The sequence below is a fragment of the Protomyctophum bolini genome (genome assembly GCF_963924005.1).
Source record: "Protomyctophum bolini genome assembly, chromosome: 17".
Lineage (NCBI taxonomy): Eukaryota > Metazoa > Chordata > Actinopteri > Myctophiformes > Myctophidae > Protomyctophum > Protomyctophum bolini.
The window spans coordinates 41956110-41981317 of record NC_137878.1 but is presented as its reverse complement, the minus strand read 5'-3'; the positions used below and the strand labels follow the sequence as shown (position 1 = coordinate 41981317).

Genomic DNA, 25208 nt, shown 5'->3' with positions numbered 1-25208 from the left:
ATAGTCTTTGGACTGACACTTCATTTAGTTTTAGTCACATTTTAGTCACCTGGAAATGTCTCAGTGTTACTCTAGTTTTAGTCGACTAAATGTCATAAGATTTTAAGTGTTTTGTGGGCCTTGATGCCGTCGTAATGAGTGTTTTTACACTTGCTGAAAATAGCCGATCTACAAGCTCACAACGTGTCGCGTTGTGAGCTTGTAGATCGGCTATTTTCAGCATGCAACCAAGAGTAAAATGACTTATACTGGATCTCTTGTCCACTTGTCCCTGCCTAACATTTTAGTCTAGTTTTTATTCGTTGATGAAATTGTCAGTATATTTAGTCTTAGTTTTATAGCTTAGTTTTCATTTAGTTTCCATTCGTTTTTGTCAGTGGAAAAAGGTAGTCGACGAACATTTTTTTGTCTTAGTTTTAGTCGACGAAAACAACACTGGTGAGCTTCCGGTCTGTTTCTCACTTGGGAAATAAACAACAAGCATGTTGTACCGTAACCTTGTGTTACCACAGACATATAAAATCTTGCTAAATATACAATAGGCCTACAATAACAGGAGATAGGTTAAACTTATATGTGGCAAACTACACATACTGTATGTCTGCTGAACAACACACTGACGTGTACCACTCCATTCACCAACTGCACACGCAGTAACTTACACTCTGTATGTCTGCTGAACAACACACTGACGTGTACCACTCCATTCACCAACTGCACACGCAGTAACTTACTGTATGTCTGCTGAACAACACACTGACGTGTACCACTCCATTCACCAACTGCACACGCAGTAACTTACACTCTGTATGTCTGCTGAACAACACACTGACGTGTACCACTCCATTCACCAACTGCACACGCAGTAACTTACACTCTGTATGTCTGCTGAACAACACACTGACGTGTACCACTCCATTCACCAACTGCACACGCAGTAACTTACACTCTGTATGTCTGCTGAACAACACACTGACTTGTACCACTCCATTCACCAACTGCACACGCAGTAACTTACACTCTGTATGTCTGCTGAACAACACACTGACGTGTACCACTCCATTCACCAACTGCACACGCAGTAACTTACACTCTGTATGGATGAACTTTGAACAGGGTTGATACGACATTATTAGATGTGCAGTGAACGTTAGTTAGAAGGGGCAGACACTGACATTTCTACATGGGTAACTCTGACGGAAATATAGCCGAAGTCGAACACTTCAACAGTTTGATTGGTTGAATACTTTATGAACAGTTTGATTGGAAGTCGAATACTTCAACAGAGTTAAAAGGCCTTAAAGACGCAGTGAAATGAAGAACACGTTTTTCCACACTATGGCGAAGTATACTGGCAATTTCATCAACAGATGAAAACTAGACAAAAATATGATAGGGATGGACGGGTGGAGAAGAGATCCAGTTTGTTTGGTGGGTGTTGGGCTCTGAAAAGAGTTAACCCATTATGGTGTTAGCATCATGTTATGCTTTAGCTGTTGAAACATTTTTAGAATCTGATCTCAGGTCAGAATGGGTTAATCAGACCAGTGTGTGTCCAGTGGAAACCTCGTATGAATCTGATCTCGGGTGAGAATGGGTTAATCTACAAGGTCACCGCGCGTCATAGTGCGACGCGTTGTGAGCTTGTTGGATTCTTCGAAAACTATTTGTCGTACAAAATCAAAGGCTTTAGAAAATAGAAAGAGTGATCGGTCAAGGCCACACATCATTGTCCGGAAAGCACTTTGCGAGCAGTGGAGGCGAGTTGTCGAGTTGTCTATTCAAAGTCCTAAAAGAAAATGGCTCGCCCATTGTATCTCCTTCAAATATGTTCGACGTGCAATGTGCAAACGTTACTCAAAAGTATAATATGGTACAACATGCAGTAAGTTTATAGCATGTTATGTAGACAGCACTATAATTGCATTGTTATGTAGAGTTAGACAGCACTATAATGTTGACCTGTCTGTCTAGCATCAAATGTTGGATGAGTGAGAACTGGATGAGTGAGAACTTTCTCAAGCTAAATGAGGATAAGACAGAAGTTCTCATAATCGGTTCTAGTGAGCAGAAATAATCAATAATAAGCAGACTTGGTAACCTGACTGTAGAAAGTAACAGTACAGTAAAGAACCTGGGGGTTATTATTGATTCTGAATTGAATTTTAATTCACACATTAATCATGTTACCAAGATTGCCTTTTTTCACCTTAGAAATATTGCACGAATCAGAGCCTATTTGTCCTTCTACGATGCAAAAACGCTAATCCACGCCTTTGTTTTTTCTCGGCTTGATTACTGCAATGCACTTTTTTCAGGACTGCCTAAGAAAACAACTGACAGATTACAACTTGTCCAAAATGCAGCAGCCAGAGTTTTAACTAGAACTAAGATGAGAGAACATATTACTCCAGTTTTGGCATCACTGCACTGGCTTGGGTTAATCAGTGTGCAATGAGTTAATCAGACCAGTGTGTGTCCAGTGGAAACCTCGTATGAATCTGATCTCAGGTCAGAATGGGTTAATCAGACCAGTGTGTGTCCAGTGGAAACCTCATATGAATCTGATCTCAGGTCAGAATGTGTTAATCAGACCAGTGTGTGTCCAGTGGAAACCTCGTTTGAATCTGATCTCAGGTCAGAATGGGTTAAAGAGCTGGAGAGACAGGAATATAACAAACTGTTACTGAACACACTGTCACTGAATACACACTATAGCAATTATTACTGTCACAATAACAGCTACTGATGTTTGTGTGCAATATTTGAGCTGTCAATCAATCAAGTCACCTTAATTCAAGTGATAGATTATATACAGGGGCATGCCATGTGGTCTATACCGGCACAGCCTTTGTGATCTACTGGTAGATCACACTGTAAATGTGGGCACCCCTGCAATACAGGATTCCTGTCCAGAATTGTTTTTGTTAAAGATAGAGGGTTTAAGTCGTTTCTAAATGCGTGTGTTTCTTTTTCTGTCTTTCTTTCTTAGGACGGAGATCAAGGTAGACGGCTAGCCTGCCTGCAACTTGAATGAGGTGTGTAAACATTTATTTCACGGCTGTGGGTGTTGACCTTGGATTTTGTGTTCTCCGGATGTTTTTTTTAAAGGAGTGTCCTGTCCAGTGTCCGGAGGATGAGAAACATTAGCATTTATCCTCGTTTCTCATCATTTTGGACCATGGGCTATAGCAGGGGGGCAGTCAGACGGATATTTTGTGAAGCCACTAAGGAAATGAAAATTCATTTAATGGCCTGTTGTGGCGCTCTCACTGGGCTCAGAAAAACCCATAGCCCCATAGAAGTCCATGTATTTTGGCCCAACTTCACCTAGACTGTATTACCTTAATAAACATGGTCATGAATACTTTTTTCTTCCAGTCACTAGTTTAAAGTCTCATTTCTAATGTCATAATATTCTTTTTGGAAAATTATGGTCCCATTTATTAAAAAAATTACCATAAAGTCGTGCATGTTCTGAGGGGCGTGGCTACCGTTACAGTCTATGAACGGGATCCCCCTCCCACTCGAGTCAAAATAAAAACCAACGAAGAAGAAGGGGGGAAGTCCCGCCTCGTTGTCTGGGCCAGCCAATGGGCCAGCTGGCCTGAACTGGGCCCAAACGGATCTTGAAAGATGGCGACTTCCATTGCAAGGACTGACAGGCTTCATTTTAAGTTCATGTTAGACCCGCGGAACGCTTTGTCCCATGTTTTTTGAAATTTTGAAAAAAAAAGTTAGCCTCGTTTCTCATCATTTTGGACCATGGGCTATAGCCCATATCGTACGGCATACTATAGCGCGCCGTTTTTCATCATTTTTGAGGATTTGAAAAAAATGACAAAATGACAAAAACGATGGGTTATAGCCCATGTTTTTTGAAATTTTGAAAAAAAAAGTTTGCCTCGTTTCTCATCATTTTGGACCATGGGCTATAGCCCATATCGTACGGCATACTATAGCGCGCCGTTTTTCATCATTTTTGAGGATTTGAAAAAAATGACAAAATGACAAAAACGATGGGTTATAGCCCATGTTTTTTGAAATTTTGAAAAAAAAAGTTAGCCTCGTTTCTCATCATTTTGGACCATGGGCTATAGCCCATATCGTACGGCATACTATAGCGCGCCGTTTTTCATCATTTTTGAGGATTTGAAAAAAATGACGAAATGACAAAAACGATGGGTTATAGCCCATGTTTTTTGAAATTTTGAAAAAAAAAGTTAGCCTCGTTTCTCATCATTTTGGACCATGGGCTATAGCCCATATCGTACGGCATACTATAGCGCGCCGTTTTTCATCATTTTTGAGGATTTGAAAAAAATGACGAAATGACAAAAACGATGGGTTATAGCCCATGTTTTTTGAAATTTTGAAAAAAAAAGTTAGCCTCGTTTCTCATCATTTTGGACCATGGGCTATAGCCCATATCGTACGGCATACTATAGCGCGCCGTTTTTCATCATTTTTGAGGATTTGAAAAAAATGACAAAATGACAAAAACGATGGGTTATAGCCCATGTTTTTTGAAATTTTGGAAAAAAAAGTTATCCTCGTTTCTCATCATTTTGGACCATGGGCTATAGCCCATATTGTACGGCATACTATAGCGCGCTGTTTTTCATCATTTTTGAGGATTTGAAAAAAATGAAAAAATAAAAAAACGATGGGTTATAGCCCATGTTTTTTGAAATTTTGAAAAAAAAAGTTAGCCTCGTTTCTCATCATTTTGGACCATGGGCTATAGCCCATATCGTACGGCATACTATAGCGCGCCGTTTTTCATCATTTTGGAGGATTTGAAAAAAGAAAAAATTAAAAAACATTGGGTTATAGCCCATGTTTTTTTTAATTTTGAAAAAAAGAGTTAGCCTCGTTTCTCATCATTTTGGACCATGGGCTATAGCCCATATGGTACGGCATACTATAGCACGCCATTTTTCATCATTTTGGAGGATTTGAAAAAAAATTAAAAATTAAAAAACGATGGGTTATAGCCCATGTTTTTTGAAATTTTGAAAAAAAAAGTTAGCCTCGTTTCTCATCATTTTGGACCATGGGCTATAGCCCATATCGTACGGCATACTATAGCGCGCCGTTTTTCATCATTTTGGAGGATTTGAAAAAAATTAAAAAACGATGGGTTATAGCCCATGTTTTTTGAAATTTTGAAAAAAAAAGTTAGCCTCGTTTCTCATCATTTTGGACCATGGGCTATAGCCCATATCGTACGGCATACTATAGCACGCCGTTGTTCATCATTTTGGAGGATTTGAAAAAAATAAAAAAACGATGGGTTATAGCCCATGTTTTTTGAAATTTTGGAAAAAAAAGTTAGCCTCGTTTCTCATCATTTTGGACCATGGGCTATAGCCCATATCGTACGGCATACTATAGCACACCGTTTTTCATCATTTTGGAGGATTTGAAAAAATAAAAAAACGATGGGTTATAGCCCATGTTTTTTGAAATTTTGGAAAAAAAAGTTAGCCTCGTTTCTCATCATTTTGGAGAAATTCTCTTGTCCACTTGTCCCTGCCTAACATTTTAGTCTAGTTTTTATTCGTTGATGAAATTGTCAGTATATTTAGTCTTAGTTTTATAGCTTAGTTTTCATTTAGTTTCCATTCGTTTTTGTCAGTGGAAAAAGGTAGTCGACGAACATTTTTTTGTCTTAGTTTTAGTCGACGAAAACAACACTGGTGAGCTTCCGGTCTGTTTCTCACTTGGGAAATAAACAACAAGCATGTTGTACCGTAACCTTGTGTTACCACAGACATATAAAATCTTGCTAAATATACAATAGGCCTACAATAACAGGAGATAGGTTAAACTTATATGTGGCAAACTACACATACTGTATGTCTGCTGAACAACACACTGACGTGTACCACTCCATTCACCAACTGCACACGCAGTAACTTACACTCTGTATGTCTGCTGAACAACACACTGACGTGTACCACTCCATTCACCAACTGCACACGCAGTAACTTACTGTATGTCTGCTGAACAACACACTGACGTGTACCACTCCATTCACCAACTGCACACGCAGTAACTTACACTCTGTATGTCTGCTGAACAACACACTGACGTGTACCACTCCATTCACCAACTGCACACGCAGTAACTTACACTCTGTATGTCTGCTGAACAACACACTGACGTGTACCACTCCATTCACCAACTGCACACGCAGTAACTTACACTCTGTATGTCTGCTGAACAACACACTGACTTGTACCACTCCATTCACCAACTGCACACGCAGTAACTTACACTCTGTATGTCTGCTGAACAACACACTGACGTGTACCACTCCATTCACCAACTGCACACGCAGTAACTTACACTCTGTATGGATGAACTTTGAACAGGGTTGATACGACATTATTAGATGTGCAGTGAACGTTAGTTAGAAGGGGCAGACACTGACATTTCTACATGGGTAACTCTGACGGAAATATAGCCGAAGTCGAACACTTCAACAGTTTGATTGGTTGAATACTTTATGAACAGTTTGATTGGAAGTCGAATACTTCAACAGAGTTAAAAGGCCTTAAAGACGCAGTGAAATGAAGAACACGTTTTTCCACACTATGGCGAAGTATACTGGCAATTTCATCAACAGATGAAAACTAGACAAAAATATAATAGGGATGGACGGGTGGAGAAGAGATCCAGTTTGTTTGGTGGGTGTTGGGCTCTGAAAAGAGTTAACCCATTATGGTGTTAGCATCATGTTATGCTTTAGCTGTTGAAACATTTTTAGAATCTGATCTCAGGTCAGAATGGGTTAATCAGACCAGTGTGTGTCCAGTGGAAACCTCGTATGAATCTGATCTCGGGTGAGAATGGGTTAATCTACAAGGTCACCGCGCGTCATAGTGCGACGCGTTGTGAGCTTGTTGGATTCTTCGAAAACTATTTGTCGTACAAAATCAAAGGCTTTAGAAAATAGAAAGAGTGATCGGTCAAGGCCACACATCATTGTCCGGAAAGCACTTTGCGAGCAGTGGAGGCGAGTTGTCGAGTTGTCTATTCAAAGTCCTAAAAGAAAATGGCTCGCCCATTGTATCTCCTTCAAATATGTTCGACGTGCAATGTGCAAACGTTACTCAAAAGTATAATATGGTACAACATGCAGTAAGTTTATAGCATGTTATGTAGACAGCACTATAATTGCATTGTTATGTAGAGTTAGACAGCACTATAATGTTGACCTGTCTGTCTAGCATCAAATGTTGGATGAGTGAGAACTGGATGAGTGAGAACTTTCTCAAGCTAAATGAGGATAAGACAGAAGTTCTCATAATCGGTTCTAGTGAGCAGAAATAATCAATAATAAGCAGACTTGGTAACCTGACTGTAGAAAGTAACAGTACAGTAAAGAACCTGGGGGTTATTATTGATTCTGAATTGAATTTTAATTCACACATTAATCATGTTACCAAGATTGCCTTTTTTCACCTTAGAAATATTGCACGAATCAGAGCCTATTTGTCCTTCTACGATGCAAAAACGCTAATCCACGCCTTTGTTTTTTCTCGGCTTGATTACTGCAATGCACTTTTTTCAGGACTGCCTAAGAAAACAACTGACAGATTACAACTTGTCCAAAATGCAGCAGCCAGAGTTTTAACTAGAACTAAGATGAGAGAACATATTACTCCAGTTTTGGCATCACTGCACTGGCTTGGGTTAATCAGTGTGCAATGAGTTAATCAGACCAGTGTGTGTCCAGTGGAAACCTCGTATGAATCTGATCTCAGGTCAGAATGGGTTAATCAGACCAGTGTGTGTCCAGTGGAAACCTCATATGAATCTGATCTCAGGTCAGAATGTGTTAATCAGACCAGTGTGTGTCCAGTGGAAACCTCGTTTGAATCTGATCTCAGGTCAGAATGGGTTAAAGAGCTGGAGAGACAGGAATATAACAAACTGTTACTGAACACACTGTCACTGAATACACACTATAGCAATTATTACTGTCACAATAACAGCTACTGATGTTTGTGTGCAATATTTGAGCTGTCAATCAATCAAGTCACCTTAATTCAAGTGATAGATTATATACAGGGGCATGCCATGTGGTCTATACCGGCACAGCCTTTGTGATCTACTGGTAGATCACACTGTAAATGTGGGCACCCCTGCAATACAGGATTCCTGTCCAGAATTGTTTTTGTTAAAGATAGAGGGTTTAAGTCGTTTCTAAATGCGTGTGTTTCTTTTTCTGTCTTTCTTTCTTAGGACGGAGATCAAGGTAGACGGCTAGCCTGCCTGCAACTTGAATGAGGTGTGTAAACATTTATTTCACGGCTGTGGGTGTTGACCTTGGATTTTGTGTTCTCCGGATGTTTTTTTTAAAGGAGTGTCCTGTCCAGTGTCCGGAGGATGAGAAACATTAGCATTTATCCTCGTTTCTCATCATTTTGGACCATGGGCTATAGCAGGGGGGCAGTCAGACGGATATTTTGTGAAGCCACTAAGGAAATGAAAATTCATTTAATGGCCTGTTGTGGCGCTCTCACTGGGCTCAGAAAAACCCATAGCCCCATAGAAGTCCATGTATTTTGGCCCAACTTCACCTAGACTGTATTACCTTAATAAACATGGTCATGAATACTTTTTTCTTCCAGTCACTAGTTTAAAGTCTCATTTCTAATGTCATAATATTCTTTTTGGAAAATTATGGTCCCATTTATTAAAAAAATTACCATAAAGTCGTGCATGTTCTGAGGGGCGTGGCTACCGTTACAGTCTATGAACGGGATCCCCCTCCCACTCGAGTCAAAATAAAAACCAACGAAGAAGAAGGGGGGAAGTCCCGCCTCGTTGTCTGGGCCAGCCAATGGGCCAGCTGGCCTGAACTGGGCCCAAACGGATCTTGAAAGATGGCGACTTCCATTGCAAGGACTGACAGGCTTCATTTTAAGTTCATGTTAGACCCGCGGAACGCTTTGTCCCATGTTTTTTGAAATTTTGAAAAAAAAAGTTAGCCTCGTTTCTCATCATTTTGGACCATGGGCTATAGCCCATATCGTACGGCATACTATAGCGCGCCGTTTTTCATCATTTTTGAGGATTTGAAAAAAATGACAAAATGACAAAAACGATGGGTTATAGCCCATGTTTTTTGAAATTTTGAAAAAAAAAGTTTGCCTCGTTTCTCATCATTTTGGACCATGGGCTATAGCCCATATCGTACGGCATACTATAGCGCGCCGTTTTTCATCATTTTTGAGGATTTGAAAAAAATGACAAAATGACAAAAACGATGGGTTATAGCCCATGTTTTTTGAAATTTTGAAAAAAAAAGTTAGCCTCGTTTCTCATCATTTTGGACCATGGGCTATAGCCCATATCGTACGGCATACTATAGCGCGCCGTTTTTCATCATTTTTGAGGATTTGAAAAAAATGACGAAATTACAAAAACGATGGGTTATAGCCCATGTTTTTTGAAATTTTGAAAAAAAAAAAAAAGTTAGCCTCGTTTCTCATCATTTTGGACCATGGGCTATAGCCCATATCGTACGGCATACTATAGCGCGCCGTTTTTCATCATTTTTGAGGATTTGAAAAAAATGACGAAATGACAAAAACGATGGGTTATAGCCCATGTTTTTTGAAATTTTGAAAAAAAAAGTTAGCCTCGTTTCTCATCATTTTGGACCATGGGCTATAGCCCATATCGTACGGCATACTATAGCGCGCCGTTTTTCATCATTTTTGAGGATTTGAAAAAAATGACAAAATGACAAAAACGATGGGTTATAGCCCATGTTTTTTGAAATTTTGGAAAAAAAAGTTATCCTCGTTTCTCATCATTTTGGACCATGGGCTATAGCCCATATTGTACGGCATACTATAGCGCGCTGTTTTTCATCATTTTTGAGGATTTGAAAAAAATGAAAAAATAAAAAAACGATGGGTTATAGCCCATGTTTTTTGAAATTTTGAAAAAAAAAGTTAGCCTCGTTTCTCATCATTTTGGACCATGGGCTATAGCCCATATCGTACGGCATACTATAGCGCGCCGTTTTTCATCATTTTGGAGGATTTGAAAAAAATGACAAAATGACAAAAACGATGGGTTATAGCCCATGTTTTTTGAAATTAAAAAAAAAAAAGTTATCCTCGTTTCTCATCATTTTGGACCATGGGCTATAGCTCATATCGTACGGCATACTATAGCACGCCGTTTGTCATCATTTTGGAGGATTTGAAAAAAAAAAAAATTAAAAAACATTGGGTTATAGCCCATGTTTTTTGAAATTTTGAAAAAAAGAGTTAGCCTCGTTTCTCATCATTTTGGACCATGGGCTATAGCCCATATGGTACGGCATACTATAGCACGCCATTTTTCATCATTTTGGAGGATTTGAAAAAAAATTAAAAATTAAAAAACGATGGGTTATAGCCCATGTTTTTTGAAATTTTGAAAAAAAAAGTTAGCCTCGTTTCTCATCATTTTGGACCATGGGCTATAGCCCATATCGTACGGCATACTATAGCACGCCGTTGTTCATCATTTTGGAGGATTTGAAAAAAATAAAAAAACGATGGGTTATAGCCCATGTTTTTTGAAATTTTGGAAAAAAAAGTTAGCCTCGTTTCTCATCATTTTGGACCATGGGCTATAGCCCATATCGTACGGCATACTATAGCACACCGTTTTTCATCATTTTGGAGGATTTGAAAAAATAAAAAAACGATGGGTTATAGCCCATGTTTTTTGAAATTTTGGAAAAAAAAGTTAGCCTCGTTTCTCATCATTTTGGACCATGGGCTATAGCCCATATCGTACGGCATACTATAGCGCGCCGTTTTTCATCATTTTTGAGGATTTGAAAAAAAATTAAAAATTAAAAAACGATGGGTTATAGCCCATGTTTTTTGAAATTTTGAAAAAAAAAGTTAGCCTCGTTTCTCATCATTTTGGACCATGGGCTATAGCCCATATCGTACGGCATACTATAGCGCGCCGTTTTTCATCATTTTTGAGGATTTGAAAAAAATGACGAAATGACAAAAACGATGGGTTATAGCCCATGTTTTTTTAAATTTTGAAAAAAAAAGTTAGCCTCGTTTCTCATCATTTTGGACCATGGGCTATAGCCCATATCGTACGGCATACTATAGCGCGCCGTTTTTCATCATTTTTGAGGATTTGAAAAAAAATTAAAAATTAAAAAACGATGGGTTATAGCCCATGTTTTTTGAAATTTTGAAAAAAAAAGTTAGCCTCGTTTCTCATCATTTTGGACCATGGGCTATAGCCCATATCGTACGGCATACTATAGCGCGCCGTTTTTCATCATTTTTGAGGATTTGAAAAAAATGACGAAATGACAAAAACGATGGGTTATAGCCCATGTTTTTTGAAATTTTGAAAAAAAAAGTTAGCCTCGTTTCTCATCATTTTGGACCATGGGCTATAGCCCATATCGTACGGCATACTATAGCGCGCCGTTTTTCATCATTTTTGAGGATTTGAAAAAAATGACAAAATGACAAAAACGATGGGTTATAGCCCATGTTTTTTGAAATTTTGGAAAAAAAAGTTATCCTCGTTTCTCATCATTTTGGACCATGGGCTATAGCCCATATTGTACGGCATACTATAGCGCGCTGTTTTTCATCATTTTTGAGGATTTGAAAAAAATGAAAAAATAAAAAAACGATGGGTTATAGCCCATGTTTTTTGAAATTTTGAAAAAAAAAGTTAGCCTCGTTTCTCATCATTTTGGACCATGGGCTATAGCCCATATCGTACGGCATACTATAGCGCGCCGTTTTTCATCATTTTGGATTATTTGAAAAAAAATTAAAAATTAAAAAACGATGGGTTATAGCCCATGTTTTTTGAAATTTTGAAAAAAAAAGTTAGCCTCGTTTCTCATCATTTTGGACCATGGGCTATAGCCCATATCGTACGGCATACTATAGCGCGCCGTTTTTCATCATTTTGGAGGATTTGAAAAAAATTAAAAAACGATGGGTTATAGCCCATGTTTTTTGAAATTTTGAAAAAAAAAGTTAGCCTCGTTTCTCATCATTTTGGACCATGGGCTATAGCCCATATCGTACGGCATACTATAGCACGCCGTTGTTCATCATTTTGGAGGATTTGAAAAAAATAAAAAAACGATGGGTTATAGCCCATGTTTTTTGAAATTTTGGAAAAAAAAGTTAGCCTCGTTTCTCATCATTTTGGACCATGGGCTATAGCCCATATCGTACGGCATACTATAGCACACCGATTTTCATCATTTTGGAGGATTTGAAAAAATAAAAAAACGATGGGTTATAGCCCATGTTTTTTGAAATTTTGGAAAAAAAAGTTAGCCTCGTTTCTCATCATTTTGGACCATGGGCTATAGCCCATATGGTACGGCATACTATAGCACGCCGTTTTTCATCATTTTTGAGGATTTGAAAAAAATGACGAAATGACAAAAACGATGGGTTATAGCCCATGTTTTTTGAAATGTGAACAAAAAAAGTTAGCCTCGTTTCTCATCATTTTGGACCATGGGCTATAGCCCATATCGTACGGCATACTATAGCGCGCCGTTTTTCATCATTTTTGAGGATTTGAAAAAAATGACGAAATGACAAAAACGATGGGTTATAGCCCATGTTTTTTGAAATTTGAACAAAAAAAGTTAGCCTCGTTTCTCATCATTTTGGACCATGGGCTATAGCCCATATCGTACGGCATACTATAGCGCGCCGTTTTTCATCATTTTTGAGGATTTGAAAAAAATGACGAAATGACAAAAACGATGGGTTATAGCCCATGTTTTTTGAAATTTGAAAAAAAAAAGTTAGCCTCGTTTCTCATCATTTTGTACCATGGGCTATAGCCCATATCGTACGGCATACTATAGCGCGCCGTTTTTCATCATTTTTGAGGATTTGAAAAAAATGACGAAATGACAAAAACGATGGGTTATAGCCCATGTTTTTTGAAATGTGAACAAAAAAAGTTAGCCTCGTTTCTCATCATTTTGGACCATGGGCTATAGCCCATATCGTACGGCATACTATAGCGCGCCGTTTTTCATCATTTTTGAGGATTTGAAAAAAATGACAAAATGACAAAAACGATGGGTTATAGCCCATGTTTTTTGAAATTTGAAAAAAAAAAGTTAGCCTCGTTTCTCATCATTTTGGACCATGGGCTATAGCCCATATCGTACGGCATACTATAGCGCGCCGTTTTTCATCATTTTTGAGGATTTGAAAAAAATGACGAAATGACAAAAACGATGGGTTATAGCCCATGTTTTTTGAAATTTGAACAAAAAAAGTTAGCCTCGTTTCTCATCATTTTGGACCATGGGCTATAGCCCATATCGTACGGCATACTATAGCGCGCCGTTTTTCATCATTTTTGAGGATTTAAAAAAAATGACGAAATGACAAAAACGATGGGTTATAGCCCATGTTTTTTTAAATTTGAAAAAAAAAAGTTAGCCTCGTTTCTCATCATTTTGGACCATGGGCTATAGCCCATATCGTACGGCATACTATAGCGCGCCGTTTTTCATCATTTTTGAGGATTTGAAAAAAATGACGAAATGACAAAAACGATGGGTTATAGCCCATGTTTTTTGAAATTTTGAAAAAAAAAGTTAGCCTCGTTTCTCATCATTTTGGACCATGGGCTATAGCCCATATCGTACGGCATACTATAGCGCGCCATTTTTCATCATTTTTGAGGATTTGAAAAAAATGACGAAATGACAAAAACGATGGGTTATAGCCCATGTTTTTTGAAATTTGAAAAAAAAAAGTTAGCCTCGTTTCTCATCATTTTGTACCATGGGCTATAGCCCATATCGTACGGCATACTATAGCGCGCCGTTTTTCATCATTTTTGAGGATTTGAAAAAAATGACGAAATGACAAAAACGATGGGTTATAGCCCATGTTTTTTGAAATGTGAACAAAAAAAGTTAGCCTCGTTTCTCATCATTTTGGACCATGGGCTATAGCCCATATCGTACGGCATACTATAGCGCGCCGTTTTTCATCATTTTTGAGGATTTGAAAAAAATGACAAAATGACAAAAACGATGGGTTATAGCCCATGTTTTTTGAAATTTGAAAAAAAAAAGTTAGCCTCGTTTCTCATCATTTTGGACCATGGGCTATAGCCCATATCGTACGGCATACTATAGCGCGCCGTTTTTCATCATTTTTGAGGATTTGAAAAAAATGACGAAATGACAAAAACGATGGGTTATAGCCCATGTTTTTTGAAATTTTGAAAAAAAAAGTTAGCCTCGTTTCTCATCATTTTGGACCATGGGCTATAGCCCATATCGTACGGCATACTATAGCGCGCCATTTTTCATCATTTTTGAGGATTTGAAAAAAATGACGAAATGACAAAAACGATGGGTTATAGCCCATGTTTTTTGAAATTTGAAAAAAAAAAGTTAGCCTCGTTTCTCATCATTTTGTACCATGGGCTATAGCCCATATCGTACGGCATACTATAGCGCGCCGTTTTTCATCATTTTTGAGGATTTGAAAAAAATGACGAAATGACAAAAACGATGGGTTATAGCCCATGTTTTTTGAAATGTGAACAAAAAAAGTTAGCCTCGTTTCTCATCATTTTGGACCATGGGCTATAGCCCATATCGTACGGCATACTATAGCGCGCCGTTTTTCATCATTTTTGAGGATTTGAAAAAAATGACAAAATGACAAAAACGATGGGTTATAGCCCATGTTTTTTGAAATTTGAAAAAAAAAAGTTAGCCTCGTTTCTCATCATTTTGGACCATGGGCTATAGCCCATATCGTACGGCATACTATAGCGCGCCGTTTTTCATCATTTTTGAGGATTTGAAAAAAATGACGAAATGACAAAAACGATGGGTTATAGCCCATGTTTTTTGAAATTTGAACAAAAAAAGTTAGCCTCGTTTCTCATCATTTTGGACCATGGGCTATAGCCCATATCGTACGGCATACTATAGCGCGCCGTTTTTCATCATTTTTGAGGATTTGAAAAAAATGACGAAATGACAAAAACGATGGGTTATAGCCCATGTTTTTTTAAATTTGAAAAAAAAAAGTTAGCCTCGTTTCTCATCATTTTGGACCATGGGCTATAGCCCATATCGTACGGCATACTATAGCGCGCCGTTTTTCATCATTTTTGAGGATTTGAAAAAAATGACGAAATGACAAAAACGATGGGTTATAGCCCATGTTTTTTGAAATTTTGAAAAAAAAAGTTAGCCTCGTTTCTCATCATTTTGGACCATGGGCTATAGCCCATATCGTACGGCATACTATAGCGCGCCATTTTTCATCATTTTTGAGGATTTGAAAAATATTACGAAATGACAAAAACGATGGGTTATAGCCCATGTTTTTGAAATTTGAAAAAAAAAAGTTAGCCTCGTTTCTCATCATTTTGGACCATGGGCTATAGCCCATATCGTACGGCATACTATAGCGCGCCGTTTTTCATCATTTTTGAGGATTTGAAAAAAATGACGAAATGACAAAAACGATGGGTTATAGCCCATGTTTTTTGAAATTTGAAAAAAAAAGTTAGCCTCGTTTCTCATCATTTTGGACCATGGGCTATAGCCCATATCGTACGGCATACTATAGCGCGCCGTTTTTCATCATTTTTGAGGATTTGAAAAAAATGACGAAATGACAAAAACGATGGGTTATAGCCCATGTTTTTTGAAATTTGAAAAAAAAAAGTTAGCCTCGTTTCTCATCATTTTGGACCATGGGCTATAGCCCATATCGTACGGCATACTATAGCGCGCCGTTTTTCATCATTTTTGAGGATTTGAAAAAAATGACGAAATGACAAAAACGATGGGTTATAGCCCATGTTTTTTGAAATTTGAACAAAAAAAGTTAGCCTCGTTTCTCATCATTTTGGACCATGGGCTATAGCCCATATCGTACGGCATACTATAGCGCGCCGTTTTTCATCATTTTTGAGGATTTGAAAAAAATGACGAAATGACAAAAACGATGGGTTATAGCCCATGTTTTTTGAAATTTTGAAAAAAAAAGTTAGCCTCGTTTCTCATCATTTTGGACCATGGGCTATAGCCCATATCGTACGGCATACTATAGCGCACCGTTTTTCATCATTTTTGAGGATTTGAAAAAAATGACGAAATGACAAAAACGATGGGTTATAGCCCATGTTTTTTGAAATTTTGAAAAAAAAATTAGCCTCGTTTCTCATCATTTTGGACCATGGGCTATAGCCCATATCGTACGGCATACTATAGCGCGCCGTTTTTCATCATTTTTGAGGATTTGAAAAAAATGACGAAATGACAAAAACGATGGGTTATAGCCCATGTTTTTTTAAATTTGAAAAAAAAAAGTTAGCCTCGTTTCTCATCATTTTGGACCATGGGCTATAGCCCATATCGTACGGCATACTATAGCGCGCCGTTTTTCATCATTTTTGAGGATTTGAAAAAAATGACGAAATGACAAAAACGATGGGTTATAGCCCATGTTTTTTTTAATTTGAAAAAAAAAAGTTAGCCTCGTTTCTCATCATTTTGGACCATGGGCTATAGCCCATATCGTACGGCATACTATAGCGCGCCGTTTTTCATCATTTCTGAGGATTTGAAAAAAATGACGAAATGACAAAAACGATGGGTTATAGCCCATGTTTTTGAAATTTGAAAAAAAAAAGTTAGCCTCGTTTCTCATCATTTTGGACCATGGGCTATAGCCCATATCGTACGGCATACTATAGCGCGCCGTTTTTCATCATTTTTGAGGATTTGAAAAAAATGACGAAATGACAAAAACGATGGGTTATAGCCCATGTTTTTTGAAATTTGAAAAAAAAAGTTAGCCTCGTTTCTCATCATTTTGGACCATGGGCTATAGCCCATATCGTACGGCATACTATAGCGCGCCGTTTTTCATCATTTTTGAGGATTTGAAAAAAATGACAATGACAAAAACGATGGGTTATAGCCCATGTTTTTTGAAATTTGAAAAAAAAAAGTTAGCCTCGTTTCTCATCATTTTGGACCATGGGCTATAGCCCATATCGTACGGCATACTATAGCGCGCCGTTTTTCATCATTTTTGAGGATTTGAAAAAAATGACGAAATGACAAAAACGATGGGTTATAGCCCATGTTTTTTGAAATTTGAACAAAAAAAGTTAGCCTCGTTTCTCATCATTTTGGACCATGGGCTATAGCCCATATCGTACGGCATACTATAGCGCGCCGTTTTTCATCATTTTTGAGGATTTGAAAAAAATGACGAAATGACAAAACGATGGGTTATAGCCCATGTTTTTTTAAATTTGAAAAAAAAAAGTTAGCCTCGTTTCTCATCATTTTGGACCATGGGCTATAGCCCATATCGTACGGCATACTATAGCGCGCCGTTTTTCATAATTTTTGAGGATTTGAAAAAAATTACGAAATGACAAAAACGATGGGTTATAGCCCATGTTTTTTGAAATTTTGAAAAAAAAAAGTTAGCCTCGTTTCTCATCATTTTGGACCATGGGCTATAGCCCATATCGTACGGCATACTATAGCGCGCCATTTTTCATCATTTTTGATGATTTGAAAAAAATGACGAAATGACAAAAACGATGGGTTATAGCCCATGTTTTTTGAAATTTTGAAAAAAAAAGTTAGCCTCGTTTCTCATCATTTTGGACCATGGGCTATAGCCCATATCGTACGGCATACTATAGCGCACCGTTTTTCATCATTTTTGAGGATTTGAAAAAAATGACGAAATGACAAAAACGATGGGTTATAGCCCATGTTTTTTGAAATTTTGAAAAAAAAATTAGCCTCGTTTCTCATCATTTTGGACCATGGGCTATAGCCCATATCGTACGGCATACTATAGCGCGCCGTTTTTCATCATTTTTGAGGATTTGAAAAAAATGACGAAATGACAAAAACGATGGGTTATAGCCCATGTTTTTTGAAATTTGAAAAAAAAAAGTTAGCCTCGTTTCTCATCATTTTGGACCATGGGCTATAGCCCATATCGTACGGCATACTATAGCGCGCCGTTTTTCATCATTTTTGAGGATTTGAAAAAAATGACGAAATGACAAAAACGATGGGTTATAGCCCATGTTTTTTGAAATTTTGAAAAAAAAAGTTAGCCTCGTTTCTCATCATTTTGGACCATGGGCTATAGCCCATATCGTACGGCATACTATAGCGCGCCATTTTTCATCATTTTTGAGGATTTGAAAAATATTACGAAATGACAAAAACGATGGGTTATAGCCCATGTTTTTTTTTATTTGAAAAAAAAAAGTTAGCCTCGTTTCTCATCATTTTGGACCATGGGCTATAGCCCATATCGTACGGCATACTATAGCGCGCCGTTTTTCATCATTTCTGAGGATTTGAAAAAAATGACGAAATGACAAAAACGATGGGTTATAGCCCATGTTTTTGAAATTTGAAAAAAAAAAGTTAGCCTCGTTTCTCATCATTTTGGACCATGGGCTATAGCCCATATCGTACGGCATACTATAGCGCGCCGTTTTTCATCATTTTTGAGGATTTGAAAAAAATGACGAAATGACAAAAACGATGGGTTATAGCCCATGTTTTTTGAAATTTGAAAAAAAAAGTTAGCCTCGTTTCTCATCATTTTGGACCATGGGCTATAGCCCATATCGTACGGCATACTATAGCGCGCCGTTTTTCATCATTTTTGAGGATTTGAAAAAAATGACGAAATGACAAAAACGATGGGTTATAGCCCATGTTTTTTGAAATTTGAAAAAAAAAAGTTAGCCTCGTTTCTCATCATTTTGGACCATGGGCTATAGCCCATATCGTACGGCATACTATAGCGCGCCGTTTTTCATCATTTTTGAGGATTTGAAAAAAATGACGAAATGACAAAAACGATGGGTTATAGCCCATGTTTTTTGAAATTTGAACAAAAAAAGTTAGCCTCGTTTCTCATCATTTTGGACCATGGGCTATAGCCCATATCGTACGGCATACTATAGCGCGCCGTTTTTCATCATTTTTGAGGATTTGAAAAAAATGACGAAATGACAAAACGATGGGTTATAGCCCATGTTTTTTTAAATTTGAAAAAAAAAAGTTAGCCTCGTTTCTCATCATTTTGGACCATGGGCTATAGCCCATATCGTACGGCATACTATAGCGCGCCGTTTTTCATAATTTTTGAGGATTTGAAAAAAATGACGAAATGACAAAAACGATGGGTTATAGCCCATGTTTTTTGAAATTTTGAAAAAAAAAAGTTAGCCTCGTTTCTCATCATTTTGGACCATGGGCTATAGCCCATATCGTACGGCATACTATAGCGCGCCATTTTTCATCATTTTTGATGATTTGAAAAAAATGACGAAATGACAAAAACGATGGGTTATAGCCCATGTTTTTTGAAATTTTGAAAAAAAAAGTTAGCCTCGTTTCTCATCATTTTGGACCATGGGCTATAGCCCATATCGTACGGCATACTATAGCGCACCGTTTTTCATCATTTTTGAGGATTTGAAAAAAATGACGAAATGACAAAAACGATGGGTTATAGCCCATGTTTTTTGAAATTTTGAAAAAAAAATTAGCCTCGTTTCTCATCATTTTGGACCATGGGCTATAGCCCATATCGTACGGCATACTATAGCGCGCCGTTTTTCATCATTTTTGAGGATTTGAAAAAAATGACGAAATGACAAAAACGATGGGTTATAGCCCATGTTTTTTGAAATTTGAAAAAAAAAAGTTAGCCTCGTTTCTCATCATTTTGGACCATGGGCTATAGCCCATATCGTACGGCATACTATAGCGCGCCGTTTTTCATCATTTTTGAGGATTTGAAAAAAATGACGAAATGACAAAAACGATGGGTTATAGCCCATGTTTTTTGAAATTTTGAAAAAAAAAGTTAGCCTCGTTTCTCATCATTTTGGACCATGGGCTATAGCCCATATCGTACGGCATACTATAGCGCGCCATTTTTCATCATTTTTGAGGATTTGAAAAATATTACGAAATGACAAAAACGATGGGTTATAGCCCATGTTTTTTTTTATTTGAAAAAAAAAAGTTAGCCTCGTTTCTCATCATTTTGGACCATGGGCTATAGCCCATATCGTACGGCATACTATAGCGCGCCGTTTTTCATCATTTCTGAGGATTTGAAAAAAATGACGAAATGACAAAAACGATGGGTTATAGCCCATGTTTTTGAAATTTGAAAAAAAAAAGTTAGCCTCGTTTCTCATCATTTTGGACCATGGGCTATAGCCCATATCGTACGGCATACTATAGCGCGCCGTTTTTCATCATTTTTGAGGATTTGAAAAAAATGACGAAATGACAAAAACGATGGGTTATAGCCCATGTTTTTTGAAATTTGAAAAAAAAAGTTAGCCTCGTTTCTCATCATTTTGGACCATGGGCTATAGCCCATATCGTACGGCATACTATAGCGCGCCGTTTTTCATCATTTTTGAGGATTTGAAAAAAATGACGAAATGACAAAAACGATGGGTTATAGCCCATGTTTTTTGAAATTTGAAAAAAAAAAGTTAGCCTCGTTTCTCATCATTTTGGACCATGGGCTATAGCCCATATCGTACGGCATACTATAGCGCGCCGTTTTTCATCATTTTTGAGGATTTGAAAAAAATGACGAAATGACAAAAACGATGGGTTATAGCCCATGTTTTTTGAAATTTGAACAAAAAAAGTTAGCCTCGTTTCTCATCATTTTGGACCATGGGCTATAGCCCATATCGTACGGCATACTATAGCGCGCCGTTTTTCATCATTTTTGAGGATTTGAAAAAAATGACGAAATGACAAAACGATGGGTTATAGCCCATGTTTTTTTAAATTTGAAAAAAAAATGTTAGCCTCGTTTCTCATCATTTTGGACCATGGGCTATAGCCCATATCGTACGGCATACTATAGCGCGCCGTTTTTCATCATTTTTGAGGATTTGAAAAAAATTACGAAATGACAAAAACGATGGGTTATAGCCCATGTTTTTTGAAATTTTGAAAAAAAAAGTTAGCCTCGTTTCTCATCATTTTGGACCATGGGCTATAGCCCATATCGTACGGCATACTATAGCGCGCCGTTTTTCATCATTTTTGAGGATTTGAAAAAAATGACGAAATGACAAAACGATGGGTTATAGCCCATGTTTTTTTAAATTTGAAAAAAAAAAGTTAGCCTCGTTTCTCATCATTTTGGACCATGGGCTATAGCCCATATCGTACGGCATACTATAGCGCGCCGTTTTTCATAATTTTTGAGGATTTGAAAAAAATGACGAAATGACAAAAACGATGGGTTATAGCCCATGTTTTTTGAAATTTTGAAAAAAAAAAGTTAGCCTCGTTTCTCATCATTTTGGACCATGGGCTATAGCCCATATCGTACGGCATACTATAGCGCGCCATTTTTCATCATTTTTGATGATTTGAAAAAAATGACGAAATGACAAAAACGATGGGTTATAGCCCATGTTTTTTGAAATTTTGAAAAAAAAAGTTAGCCTCGTTTCTCATCATTTTGGACCATGGGCTATAGCCCATATCGTACGGCATACTATAGCGCACCGTTTTTCATCATTTTTGAGGATTTGAAAAAAATGACGAAATGACAAAAACGATGGGTTATAGCCCATGTTTTTTGAAATTTTGAAAAAAAAATTAGCCTCGTTTCTCATCATTTTGGACCATGGGCTATAGCCCATATCGTACGGCATACTATAGCGCGCCGTTTTTCATCATTTTTGAGGATTTGAAAAAAATGACGAAATGACAAAAACGATGGGTTATAGCCCATGTTTTTTGAAATTTGAAAAAAAAAAGTTAGCCTCGTTTCTCATCATTTTGGACCATGGGCTATAGCCCATATCGTACGGCATACTATAGCGCGCCGTTTTTCATCATTTTTGAGGATTTGAAAAAAATGACGAAATGACAAAAACGATGGGTTATAGCCCATGTTTTTTGAAATTTTGAAAAAAAAAGTTAGCCTCGTTTCTCATCATTTTGGACCATGGGCTATAGCCCATATCGTACGGCATACTATAGCGCGCCATTTTTCATCATTTTTGAGGATTTGAAAAATATTACGAAATGACAAAAACGATGGGTTATAGCCCATGTTTTTTTTTATTTGAAAAAAAAAAGTTAGCCTCGTTTCTCATCATTTTGGACCATGGGCTATAGCCCATATCGTACGGCATACTATAGCGCGCCGTTTTTCATCATTTCTGAGGATTTGAAAAAAATGACGAAATGACAAAAACGATGGGTTATAGCCCATGTTTTTGAAATTTGAAAAAAAAAAGTTAGCCTCGTTTCTCATCATTTTGGACCATGGGCTATAGCCCATATCGTACGGCATACTATAGCGCGCCGTTTTTCATCATTTTTGAGGATTTGAAAAAAATGACGAAATGACAAAAACGATGGGTTATAGCCCATGTTTTTTGAAATTTGAAAAAAAAAGTTAGCCTCGTTTCTCATCATTTTGGACCATGGGCTATAGCCCATATCGTACGGCATACTATAGCGCGCCGTTTTTCATCATTTTTGAGGATTTGAAAAAAATGACGAAATGACAAAAACGATGGGTTATAGCCCATGTTTTTTGAAATTTGAAAAAAAAAAGTTAGCCTCGTTTCTCATCATTTTGGACCATGGGCTATAGCCCATATCGTACGGCATACTATAGCGCGCCGTTTTTCATCATTTTTGAGGATTTGAAAAAAATGACGAAATGACAAAAACGATGGGTTATAGCCCATGTTTTTTGAAATTTGAACAAAAAAAGTTAGCCTCGTTTCTCATCATTTTGGACCATGGGCTATAGCCCATATCGTACGGCATACTATAGCGCGCCGTTTTTCATCATTTTTGAGGATTTGAAAAAAATGACGAAATGACAAAACGATGGGTTATAGCCCATGTTTTTTTAAATTTGAAAAAAAAATGTTAGCCTCGTTTCTCATCATTTTGGACCATGGGCTATAGCCCATATCGTACGGCATACTATAGCGCGCCGTTTTTCATCATTTTTGAGGATTTGAAAAAAATTACGAAATGACAAAAACGATGGGTTATAGCCCATGTTTTTTGAAATTTTGAAAAAAAAAGTTAGCCTCGTTTCTCATCATTTTGGACCATGGGCTATAGCCCATATCGTACGGCATACTATAGCGCGCCATTTTTCATCATTTTTGATGATTTGAAAAAAATGACGAAATGACAAAAACGATGGGTTATAGCCCATGTTTTTTGAAATTTTGAAAAAAAAAGTTAGCCTCGTTTCTCATCATTTTGGACCATGGGCTATAGCCCATATCGTACGGCATACTATAGCGCACCGTTTTTCATCATTTTTGAGGATTTGAAAAAAATTACGAAATGACAAAAACGATGGGTTATAGCCCATGTTTTTTGAAATTTTGAAAAAAAAATTAGCCTCGTTTCTCATCATTTTGGACCATGGGCTATAGCCCATATCGTACGGCATACTATAGCGCGCCGTTTTTCATCATTTTTGAGGATTTGAAAAAAATGACGAAATGACAAAAACGATGGGTTATAGCCCATGTTTTTGAAATTTGAAAAAAAAAAGTTAGCCTCGTTTCTCATCATTTTGGACCATGGGCTATAGCCCATATCGTACGGCATACTATAGCGCGCCGTTTTTCATCATTTTTGAGGATTTGAAAAAAATGACGAAATGACAAAAACGATGGGTTATAGCCCATGTTTTTGAAATTTGAAAAAAAAAAGTTAGCCTCGTTTCTCATCATTTTGGACCATGGGCTATAGCCCATATCGTACGGCATACTATAGCGCGCCGTTTTTCATCATTTTTGAGGATTTTAAAAAAATGACGAAATGACAAAAACGATGGGTTATAGCCCATGTTTTTTGAAATTTGAAAAAAAAAAGTTAGCCTCGTTTCTCATCATTTTGGACCATGGGCTATAGCCCATATCGTACGGCATACTATAGCGCGCCGTTTTTCATCATTTTTGAGGATTTGAAAAAAATGACGAAATGACAAAAACGATGGGTTATATCCCATGTTTTTTGAAATTTGAAAAAAAAAAGTTAGCCTCGTTTCTCATCATTTTGGACCATGGGCTATAGCCCATATCGTACGGCATACTATAGCGCGCCGTTTTTCATCATTTTTGAGGATTTGAAAAAAATGACGAAATGACAAAAACGATGGGTTATAGCCCATGTTTTTTTAAATTTGAAAAAAAAAAGTTAGCCTCGTTTCTCATCATTTTGGACCATGGGCTATAGCCCATATCGTACGGCATACTATAGCGCGCCGTTTTTCATCATTTTTGAGGATTTGAAAAAAATGACGAAATGACAAAAACGATGGGTTATAGCCCATGTTTTTTTTAATTTGAAAAAAAAAAGTTAGCCTCGTTTCTCATCATTTTGGACCATGGGCTATAGCCCATATCGTACGGCATACTATAGCGCGCCGTTTTTCATCATTTCTGAGGATTTGAAAAAAATGACGAAATGACAAAAACGATGGGTTATAGCCCATGTTTTTGAAATTTGAAAAAAAAAAGTTAGCCTCGTTTCTCATCATTTTGGACCATGGGCTATAGCCCATATCGTACGGCATACTATAGCGCGCCGTTTTTCATCATTTTTGAGGATTTGAAAAAAATGACGAAATGACAAAAACGATGGGTTATAGCCCATGTTTTTTGAAATTTGAAAAAAAAAGTTAGCCTCGTTTCTCATCATTTTGGACCATGGGCTATAGCCCATATCGTACGGCATACTATAGCGCGCCGTTTTTCATCATTTTTGAGGATTTGAAAAAAATGACGAAATGACAAAAACGATGGGTTATAGCCCATGTTTTTTGAAATTTGAAAAAAAAAAGTTAGCCTCGTTTCTCATCATTTTGGACCATGGGCTATAGCCCATATCGTACGGCATACTATAGCGCGCCGTTTTTCATCATTTTTGAGGATTTGAAAAAAATGACGAAATGACAAAAACGATGGGTTATAGCCCATGTTTTTTGAAATTTGAACAAAAAAAGTTAGCCTCGTTTCTCATCATTTTGGACCATGGGCTATAGCCCATATCGTACGGCATACTATAGCGCGCCGTTTTTCATCAT

The 25208-nt window shown here is 37.4% G+C and overlaps 1 protein-coding gene across 1 annotated transcript in view; it reads right to left on the bottom strand.

The window, feature by feature from the left end:
* LOC308331795 (NACHT, LRR and PYD domains-containing protein 3-like) overlaps positions 1–25208 on the bottom strand; it is a gene marked incomplete at both ends in the record, with an annotated part of 110416 nt that overhangs the window by 44019 nt on the left and 41189 nt on the right. The window lies entirely within an intron of this gene.